The sequence below is a fragment of the Nicotiana sylvestris genome, chromosome 12, assembly GCF_000393655.2.
Source record: "Nicotiana sylvestris chromosome 12, ASM39365v2, whole genome shotgun sequence".
NCBI lineage: Eukaryota > Viridiplantae > Streptophyta > Magnoliopsida > Solanales > Solanaceae > Nicotiana > Nicotiana sylvestris.
The window spans coordinates 14408297-14420334 of NC_091068.1; positions in this window are offsets into that span (position 1 = coordinate 14408297).

The window sequence follows — 12038 nt, forward strand, 5'->3', positions numbered from 1 at the left end:
CAATATTATAAACCGTAGGGTGTTGGAAAGGAATGTTGGGAATAAACCCCCTACCAAAATAATATTTACGGTGATAAAAGCGGAATAATAATGTAGCACCGAGATACGGTAATTAACAAGAATAAAAGAGTAACATTGACACCAAGATGTTTTACGTGGAAAACCCTTCTGAATAAGGGAAAAACCACGACCCCGAGAGGAGCACCTGATATCACTATAGTAAGGAATTTACACTTTGTAGGCTCGAGTAAAATACTACAAAGACCACTACAATACTCAAAAGAAATAACCCTCTTTTGATATTTCACGTCACTACAATATTGCTCACCACTCTCTATTTTCTTCACAGATTATTTTCTTATATGCTGTCTGTGAAACCTCACTCTTTCTTTCTAGCTCTCAGATATATTTTCCTCTGAGATTGATGATAAAAAATGAGAGCCGAAGCTCTCATTTTATAGGCAAAAACGAGCATCCCATACTTGACATTTCAATGTTCTGCAACCTACTTTCTTTGACAGACAAAGAAAACGTGGACTGCTGCTGCCTATATTGAAAACTGAAGCAAGGAAGAAAACTTCTTCCTTAAATTAAGGGGCTGGACCCCACAAAGAAGAGGGTAACAGAAGCAAAAGAGCTGGAAAAGACATTAAAGGTAGTGAATTGGCAGAAGCAGGATAGTGTAGTAGTGGTATACAAAAAGGAGACAATGAAGTCAATGGAGATCATAGGAAAAGTACTGAAGTTAACACTATGACTGATAATAAAGGAAAAAGCAAGGAAGGCTATCACAAGAAAGACCAAAGAGACAACAGAACTATGGAAACAGGAAAAAAAAAACACTTTGAAGAAATAGAATAGACCATGTTGACAAGATCGAAGATTATGAATAAAAAAAAAAGAAAAAGAAGAAGATGCCTAAGAAGAAGAGTAAGGTTATGTTTAAGCCTGCCATTACCCATCTTAATAAAAAGGGAAAAATACCGATGCAACTACACAAGCACTACAAATTGGGATTGAAATGAAAGTAAGGATATAAAGAAAGAGGAAGGTATTGTAGCTCATCAACCAGAAGAAGCAGAGAATAGTTCAACAAAATAAAAAGATGAAACTCAATAGGCCAATTATCATCAAATTAATGACAATGATGAGAACAAGAGACACTACAAACAAGAGACACTTCATACTCAATGATATTGATATGTCCACCAGTTTATCTTCAAACATTAAAAATCAAGAACCTATTCAGTTGGTGATCGATCTTAGAGGTGAACAATTAGTTGAACACCCTCCCAAACCTACGGATGGAAATATTGAAAAAATAGACCCTCAATGCTAAGACAGTGGTTCATCACAACCTAGAATTCAAAAACCTAATTGAGATAAAAACAACACAAAGCTCCAGCCAGTAAAAGAAAGGGACGGTGGGGAACAATCAAAGGACAAGAGGGGCAGAAGTAGGCAGAGGAAAAATTGCAAGAAGAATAAAGAAATAACTCCATCCTCTTGCAAAGGAGGGGAACAAATACATAATACTACCACTCTAACTTCCCATGATTTTTGCTATTTTTGAAATATTAGGGGGTAAGATCCCAGAAGACTATTCACATACTTAAGCATCATGCTAATATTAACAAAGTGGTTCTCATTGCTATTCTTGAACCTTTTGTAAATATGAACAAAATTGATGGTTACAGGAGATTTCTGGCCTCTGACCATTGCGTGGCTAATATCAATGGAAAAATCTGGTGTTTCTGGAAATATATAAACCATGAAGCAGTTTGATCAATGATGAACAACAACTAACTCTTTACTTCAAGGATAACCAGAGTGCAAGTACATACATCACAACAGTATATGCCAAATTGTGGAAAGAAAAGGTCTATGGGATAGCATTGAAAGCATGAGTAGTCATATTAATGGACCATGGTGTGTTGGGAGAGACTTCAATGCCGACCCTCATGAGAAATTAGGGGGGAAGACCTCATAGAGCTCACAGGTGATTTGATTTCATTTTCACCATGGAGGCATGCAGACTTGCTGACCAAAGTTTTGTGGGGCCCAAGTTTACTTGGTGTAACAATAGAAGACCTAATAAAAGGATATGGAAAAGGTTGGATAGGGTCTTTACGGATGATTAATGAGAACATAAATTCCAAAGTTGCATTGTGAAGTACTTGGTTAGAACTGACTCTGACCATAGACCCCTACTTATGAGATGCCACTTTGATCGAAAGGAGTTCCTAAAATATTTCAGATTTCTTAACTTCTGGTTAGAGCAGCTAGAATTTTTGAAAGTTGTACAAGAATCCTGGAATATGAATATAATTGGCAATCCAATGTGGAAACTTCAGTGCAAACTCAAGGCCTTGAACAAAAAACCCAGCCAATGGTGTAGGAAAATTGTTGGTGATGTTAATGAACAAGTGAATATTTGGGAAGCTAAGATACAGACTCTTGAAGAACTGGAAATTCTTAACAACACGGAGCATAACAGGGATGAGCTTAATAAGAGGCATACAGAATATGTTAGATTGTTAGGCATGCAAGATCCACTTATGAGACAAAAAGCTCGGATTAAGTGATTCAAAGATGGGTATTGCAATAGTAAGTTCTTTCACAATGTGCTAAGAGATAGAAGAAAAGGCCCACTATTCACAGAATCAAGAATCACAAGAATCGATGGGTTCAAGGAGATGCCCATATTGCCAAAGCAGCTATTAGACATTTTAGTACTTTATTCAATCTCAACCACACTACTATGAACCATGATCTACTGAATTGTATCACTCAGTTGATAACAGAGGAGGACAATGATATCCTCAACAACATTTCTAAAGAAGATGAAGTTAGAGAGGCTATTTTCCGTATGAATCCGAACACTGCCGTGGGTCTAGATGGTTACAATGGAAAATTCTGTCAAACATGCTGAAACATAGTGAACATAATGTCATGGACGTTATTTCGAAGTTCTTCAAGGTCAAGAAATTAACCAAATTTTATACTCACACTTGTTTGGCCCTTATCCCTAAAGTGAAAAACTAATCTCGTCCAAGTCACACCTCTATTTGAGGTTATGAAACGGTCGATGCAATAGTAATATCCAACAAGGAGTCGAGGTCAATTTTTCACAGGGAGCTATGAATGAGATTTAGGAGTATATACTTTAGCGAATGAAGTTGAATTATCTCTAATTGCACTTCCACTGAATTGGGTTATTTGTAAGTCTAAATTAAACTAAGATTACCAACTAAGAATTATAACTAGGAAATTATTTTTGTTGTTTTTCAAATGATGTAAAAGACATAGGGCTAAGACCGTCACCTAGGTGTTTGCCTAATGAGTTGTAAACTTTAAAGCTTGTTTTGTTGGTCGGGGTATATTATAGCTATCAACACTCAAGTACCCACTCAATACCTCTCGGTCGGAGAGAAAATTTTCCCAATTTGGCTTTCTCAAGTCCAAATAGGTATTGAGCAGACCAGTTGATAAAAAACTCAAGTCGGGTTTTACTATCTCTAGATTCAACCCTTTAATTGGGACTATCAATTTCTTAATTTACCCCAATTTCTTATTACCCAAGTTTTCCTAGATTAAGTCTCTCTTTCTCAAGTAGAGACCTAGACAAATAGGCATGAACTAATATTTGCAACAATTAATTCTACAATTAAAAGCAAGAACAAGGCTAAATAATAAATATTCAACCATAAACAAGGAATAAATCAAACACCCATTAAGTTTACACTCTATGGTTGGGTCATAAGCCTAGTGAAAATCTAACTACTCATACTTAAAACAAAAGAAATAGATGAAGAAATGATAATTAAACCCATATTGATAATTAAAATAATAAAATCTATGTTTACAAAGCTTAATAACTACTAAAGAGGGTGTAGAAAAATGTCTACCCTGGCTTTTGATATTCAAAACTTGACCTAAAAGGTTAAACTCTTCTATTTATACAAAGCTAGAATTTTCGAAAAAAATGCCCTTTCAGAGGTTCTGCGGCTGCACAATTCCATGTGCGGTCCTCACTTTGCTTCAGCATAACAGAATTTGAATCTTGAGGCCGCACAATTTTGAATCACGGCCGCATCTCTCTTTATCTGCGGTCCGCACATTTTTAAGTGCGGCCGTAGACCGCACAAATACCACTACTGATGCGTAGCTGATCTTCTACGGCCGTACAATAATTGTGCGGTCCGCACTTCCTTTGAACTCGATATGCAAACTCTCTAAACTTTTGCTCTTGCTTAGATTCTGCGGCCGCACATTTCATGTGCAGACCGCACTTTGCACTTGTCTCTAATAAGCTTGTCTTCACAACCTGCTGCCCCAGATGATATTCTACAGTCCGCACTTTGAGCTTCTGTGCCTGATTTTGTTCTTGAGTTCAGATCACTCCTTTTTGAGTTGGATTTCATCTTAGTGGCTCATTTTCCAATACTCCTACAATTAGGCATATTTCATTACTTTTTGGGAATACAATTAAATGCTTTTGGACTAAAATGAAAGCTAAAAGTTGCTAATAAATAGTCAAAATCTCCACTTATCAATTCCCCAAACTTAAGTTTTTGTTTGTCCTTAAGCAAATTAGGTAATTCCCACCTCCATAAGTAAGAGATATTATAGCTGATCTAACATGCATCAATCACACATCAATTGTGACCAACAATTACCCACAACACTTATGAATTATCAACAAGGCAATGATTTGAACTTTTAAGCACAAATAGTTCTAATGTGACACTTGCGCATCAAGAGTTGACTTTATTCATCAAGGAAGCTCGCTCTTTCATGTTAGTTATTGTGGATCCCAAACTCCTCCTCCTCTAGTATCTGTTAGCATATGTCACTTAAGAATGTAGCACTCAATTCAATGATTTATGAAAAGTTCATTCAGCTCTCTGACAAGAATGTCACAAGTACGGCTCTAAGTACCATATGTTTGGCCCTCATGCAGATCACCGCTAATGTAAGTTCACTCGGCTTGAAATCACATAGGGCTTTTTAGGAATGCAATGAAGGCCTTTGGACTAAGGATGGTTATGTTGCAATAGAACAGGTTCATCTTTCCTTAAGCACTCAATTTTCTCTTTTCGGCTCATGTTTTGCTGACTCTTTGAGGCATTTTATTTTTCCTTAGGGGAATTATAGACACTTAACATCACTCTTTTTTGGTCATGATATTCATTTTCTCCTTTGTTTTCTCCATTCTTTGCATTGTTACTTTTCTTTGAATCCCTTCAACTCGTCAACTTATTCACTTTCGTTTTGCATTTTTCTTTTTGTTCTTTCTTTCTTTTTCTTTGCCTTTCCTTTTTTTCATTTCTTTTCTCTTTTTGTGCCTTGATACTACTTTTTTCAAACTCCTTTTCTCTACCCCAAACTTATATTTTTAGCAAATTGTTTCACGAGTGTTAAGGAAAGCTCGGGTGCCAAGAAAGGGTCACTACAAAATGGGTAAAGGCTTGTAACACGATTATTAAATAAAAAATATTTTAGGCTCAAACGGGTTGACTAAGGATAACAACATTGGTGGGACATGAAAAATTTCAAGCGGGTCAAGAAAAGCCTACAATCACTTCTCAAGCCAACCAAAACTTAAAATTTCGCCTAGAAACACATTCGGGGAAAGTTCTATACCATTCACATGGGTACTTGGACTTCCAACAAAAACATCTCACCTCTCACACAGCTGTATTGTTAGAGAGGATAGAGTCGAGGGCCCACAACAAGCATTTTCAAGATTAAAAATCACTAATGGTTCGACTAAACCACTCGATGATGGCTTAAGTCAATACAAGAGTCAAAGGGTCACTAACTAGAGCTATTTCTTTCCAAGAACTTGTTTTTAATCATAGGCACATTGTTAAGTGTGTTAGTACCAAGTGAAGCATGTTTTACTCTTCGAGTCTGACTCAACTAGGTCTTTTTATTTATTATTACTACTATTCTTACCTAAACACCAAAAACGGACTAAATCCCTTAAGAAGGTTGTCACGCCATCCATCGTTGGGAAGAGTCACCCCGTTCACATCAAAACCATCTTTTAAAATAACTGTGGCATTAAGAAAACCAAAGGCTTATTGTCTAATTACACATGAAAAGAAACTACTAGATTAAAAAGAAACTATTAGAGTAAACAAAAAGCTATTAAATTAAGCATTGACTACTAAGAAAATAAAATAAAGAAGCTACAAAGCAAGCTACTGAAATCATAAATGAATATACAAAATGAGAGAGGAAGAGAAAAAATATATACATCAATAGAAAGAGAGAGAGAGAAAGAGAGAGATAGAGAGAGAGAGAGAGAGAGAGAGAGAGAGAGAGAGAGAAAGAGATAGAAGAATATGTACATAATAACAATAAAAAAGGAAAATGTTATCAGTTATTACAAACCAAGTGTCAAATCATCCAAATATAAAATAAACTCCACCCCCACCTCCCCCTCCCGAATAAAAAGAAGCATTGTACCCAATGCTTAACAAAATAAGAATAAGGAAGGATAAGAGAAAAGAGGACTCCCTTTGTGGCCTTGGACATCTCTGTGTCCATAGCAGCGTTACCGCCCCTAGCCTTCTCTAACTGGATTGGAAAACATTTGTTTCACCACCCAGCAATATCGGCAGCCAGGTCTGGCTCCTCAAACTGGCCAGCCGGTGCCACTAGTGCTGATAGTGCTGCTGGGTGTACTGGTGCAGCTGGATTTGTCTCCATCAGCATATCAAATGGAAGGTCTCCAGCGGCTGCTATCTTTGTGACCTCTCTCCTCAGTCTATCTACTAATTTCTTGGATGCCTGGTATTTCCTCATCTTATTTAGCTGCTTCCCAAGCTCCTCAATTATTCCTCCATATGCGGTTCTCCAAAATCTTCTTCAATGTGTCTTCCACTGTCGGAGGAATCTGGGGTGTTGGGGTAGATGTTTGTGCTACATCAGCATTGTATATGTCAGTCAGCTTTGTAGTAACTACCTGCATCTAATTGTTGAGACTCGCCAATGTCTAAGAGACTCACGGCGCAATCAGAGGTTAAATAGATGAAGCCGACACTGATAGTCTAGAAGAAGCAGGTGGTCCACAAAGGAAGATGGTGGCATGTTTGTTGTCCCGGTGGAAGGGCCGACTGCTGTGGGAGGCTCAACAACTGAATCAGTAACTACTATCGATGGCTCCTCAGATTGGCCAGCGGATGTAGTAGCCTTACCTTAGAACTGCAGGTTGTCAACTCCCTGAAGGTGGTACCATGAGAAAGGCTTCTTGGCCTTTACTTCGGTATCATAATGCTTCGGCTCCACCCTTTGATCCTTGAAGTATTCTGTGAGGAAGTGGCACAAACATTTATACCCAACCATAATTAAAGCCACCAAGACTGCAAGGGGAAGTGGGAGTTGGTTCTCACTGAGACATGGATCAATGCGACTGCACATGAATGTTTGCCACCCTTTTGCTATAAAATCTAGGGTAGCCCGGATAATTGGAACCCCTGCTGTGAGCCACGGAGGTGTTGACCCTTAGATTTCCAGAATCTCATCTAGCCACGGACGAGATGCATCACCCATAGCTATCTTTTCCAAGTATTGCACTACTTATACTTCTTCAAACTCTACATATGAGTTCAGTGCACAAGAGTCAAAGCGGATTTTCATATTTCGCACTTTTGTCACTTTGGTACCTTTTTTGATGTGAGCTACATTTGTGTAGAATTCCTTGACCAAATTCTCATTTGCATTGGACGCCGTGGGTGAACCATTTCCAACCTCTTCACTTCTGAAATTGTCTAAGGATATTTGGGTTGTACTTGTTCAAATATTTCATCAAGAATTGTCGCTCAAGAGTGAGCGACCTCTATGGCTACCATTCTCTAAATTTTGCAAAGGCATTGGCACTGACAAATCTCTCTTCCTATATCTCTGGCCTCCTTGACCTCTCTAACCCTCCCACTGTAGTATCGCCCCCTCTACCATTATCTGGGATATCATCATCATCGTCTAAATTGATTGGGGTAGGTGGAACATGTGAGGAAGAAGGTTCAAAATCTTGTCTACCCTCTTCCGAACCTTCAAACAAACTGGCAGCAGAAGATGACTCATCCACCAAATGAAATCTACCCGGGATTTGTTGTGATTGGGCTTTTGGCTGTGCTTGCACGGAGTTACCCTTAGAAGCTTCACTGGATGTGAGGTACTCACTAGTCTTGGAGGGTTTATGGGCTCTATTAGCTGTGGCTTTCTTGCTTATTACTATTTGAAATGTTAGAGGTAGGTTGCTTTTGCCGCGGCCCCGGTCTCAGGAGGGTTCTATCCTCCCTTTCGATGTATCTCCTCTACCACGTGAGCGAACCATTGTCTGCAACATATAAGTAATAGAAATCAATTAGAATTGAAGCTCATAATGAATACAGAATCATTATTGAAAGTTTCAGGAAAAAAGTCTCAGAAGGGGAAGTGCGGAGCACACAAAAGCGAGAGTGGCCACATACTACCTAGTGTGTACCGCACAAAAGTGAGTGCGGCTACACCGCCCCAGGTTCAGACTACTAGGGTCTATGATGTTTCATCAGTGTGAGCCGCATAGAAGTGAGTGCAGCCGCACAAGTCTACTGCGGACCGCATAATTTGGAGTGCGGCTGTACAATTCATTCACACAAATGCCCTAACGCATAGAGCTACGGACCGCACAAAAGTGTGTGAGGCTGAAAAGCTCAAAGTGCGGACCGCAGTAGAGTGAGTTCGGCCGCACTATTTAAATTTTACGAGCATAAAATAGGGTTCAAGGAATTTTTTTCACAATTTATACATGGTTTGCACAATTAAACATGGATGGCTACTTACCCATGCCCCAATTAACACATACAAAGCTACCCACATGATTTTGAAGCACATAATAAGCACATTTGACATTTATTGGCCTAAAATTAACTAAAATAATCAAAGAAAACAAGAACATAATTTATGAATAAAGAACAAAAATCTAACACGGATAGAATATACCAGTAGTGAATGATGCAGGTGAGAATCTAACTCGATGAAATGAGAGAAGATTTAGAGCTAATGGAGTGCACTCTACTTGCTTAGGGAGTTTGAAGTTCAGAGGTCGAAAAGTGTAAAAAGTTATGAAGGGCTCTATTTATACTTTGACCCATCAGGCCCAGACCTACCTGAGTGCGGCCGCATAATTTTGTGTATGGTCCGCACTTCTTACCTGCTCATGTGAAAATTTGTTGCGGTCCGCATAAAAATGAGTGTGACCACAGAATTAGTTTGGACCGCACAAAAATGTGTGCGGCCGTAATTTGTTTAGGACTTGTGACACGCCAAACTTCAGAGACCATGCATTTTTGACCTTCCAGTTGTGCGACTGCACACAGAATTGTGCGGCCATAGAGTGGTTGTGCGGTTCGCATAATTTTGGTGCGGTTCGCACTGTTGTGACACTTAGCCACATTTTCTTGCGCAGTCCCTGCAATGCACACCCATTCCTGCATATATTTCAAAACTAGTTAGAACAAAACAAAGTCTATCTAATCTAAAGAAAAAAACAAGAATAAGAAAAAGACACATGCGTTGCCTCCCAAGAAGTGACTGATTTAACGTCGCGGCACAATGCAGATTACCAATCACTTGAAATGAAGAACTGCCACAATGTGGACATCATCAAACTTGCCAAGATAAACCGGTGCCCATTGAATCTAAACACCAAACCATTCTTATTTTTCAAATCTAGAGTACCAAAGGGGGTTACATTTACCACTTCAAATGGGCCACTCCATTTTGACTTCAACTTGCCCGTAAACATTCATAACCGGGAATTGAACAATAGCGTGAGATCACCTCTTTAAACTCCTTGTTATGGATATACTTGTCATGGAGGTACTTCATCTTCTCCTTGAAGAGGGACGAACTTGTGTAGGCGTGGTACCGAAATCCATCAAGCTCATTCAAATGTGCCACTCTTAGGTTTGCGGCAACATCCTACTCAAGATTAAACTTTTCAAAGACCACATGACCTTATGCTCAAGTTCTACCGGAAGATGATATGACTTCCCAAACACAAACCGATATGGAGTCATCCCAATCGGCATCTTGTAAGTCGTTCTATAATCCCAAAGAGCATCATAAAGTTTTCTTGACCAATCAGTCCGGTTGGCATTCATAGTCTTTGACAAAATACTCTTGATCTCCTAGTTGGAGACTTCAACCTGTCCGCTTTCTTGAGGATGGTAGGGGGTCAAGACTTTATGTGTGACACCATACTTAGTGAGTAATGTATCAAAGGCCCGGTTGCAAAAATGTGAACCCCCATCACTAATAATGGCCCTTGGAGTACAAAACCTTGTGAAGATATTATTTTTCAAGAATGCCACCACACTGTGAGCTTCGTTGTTGGGTAAAGCCATGAACTCAACCCATATTGACACATAATCCACAACTACCAAAATGTAAGTTTTCCCACAAGGGCTCACGAACGGTTCCATGAAATCAATATCCCAAACATCAAAGATATCAATCTCCAAGATGGAGGTGAGAGGCATCTCATTCTTCTTAGAAATCCTACCGGTCATTTGACATTTATCACAATGCTTGACTAGATCACTTGCGTCCTTGTAGAGAGTAGGCCAATAGAATCCACAACTCAACACTTTTGTTGCCATTCTAGCTCCACCATGGTGACCACCATACAGTGAAGAGTGACAGGCCTCAAGAATTCTTATTTGTCCTTCTTCCGACACACATCGCCGGATCAAACCATCGATACATATCCGAAAAAGATACGGCTCATCCTAATAATAGTCCAAGCAATATAGTTTGAGATTCTTCCTTTGGTTTGAAGAGAACTCATTCGGTACAATGCCGCTCACAAGATAATATGCTAGATCGGAAAACCATGGCATCCCGGTTATTGAAACGGTTAGGAGTTGCTCGTCGGGAAATGAATCATTGATCACAAGTAGCCCTTTTTTAGTCACTGTGTAATTGACTTAGGAATTATTCATGGTCTATCTAGCATAGTAGACCGGATGGAAGATTTTGTTGATTCTTTTCCCCAACACCACTTCAACCGTCACATCACTAGCGTCACACATGAGCTTAAATGGCAAGCTCCAACCTGGTACAGTGGTAATAGGAGTAGTAGTCAACTTGAACTTAAGCAATTTGAATTCCTTCATACAATCTTCATTGAAATGGAACTTGGCATCCTTCTCCAAAAGTTAGCACAATGGGGTTACCACATTGGAAAAGTCCTTGATGAATCGGCGATATAAACCCGCATGACCCAAGAAGCTCCTCAATCCCTTCACGGATGTAGGGGAGGGAGTTTGGAGATCACCTCAATTTGGGCCTTGTCGACCTCAATACCATGCTTTAAAATTTTGTGGCCGAGGACGATGCCTTCCTTGACCATGAAGTGACACTTTTCCCAATTCAACACCAAATTTGTCTCTTCACATTTAGCCAAGACCTTATCCAAATTGTTCAAACAATCATCAAACGAATTTCCTACAACGGAAAAATCATCCATAAAGACCTCAAGAATATCCTCCATCATGTCGGTGAAAATAGTCATCATACACCTTAGAAAATTCACCGGTGCATTACACAACCCAAATGGCATACTTGAAAATGAGAAAGTACTGTAAGGACATGTGAAAGTGGTCTTCTCTTTGTCCTCAGGAGCAATTAGAATTTGATTGTAGCCAGAGTATCCATCAAGGAAGCAATAAAAAGCATATCCTGCCAACGTATCAAGCATTTGATCTAGAAATGGAAGCGGGAAATGATCTTTTCGAGTGACTTTGTTGAATTTCCTATAGTCCATGTGCACTCTTCACCCGGTGACAGTTCTTCTTGGGATCAATTTATTCTTGTCATTTGTTACCACAGTCATACCCCCTTTCTTTTGGACACATTGCACCAGGGAGGTCCATGAGCTATGGGAAATGGGGTACACAACCCCGACATCTAACCACTTGATTACCTCCTTCTTCACCACCTCTTGCATTGCTTCATTTAGTCTCCTTTATGTTCAAAGGAGA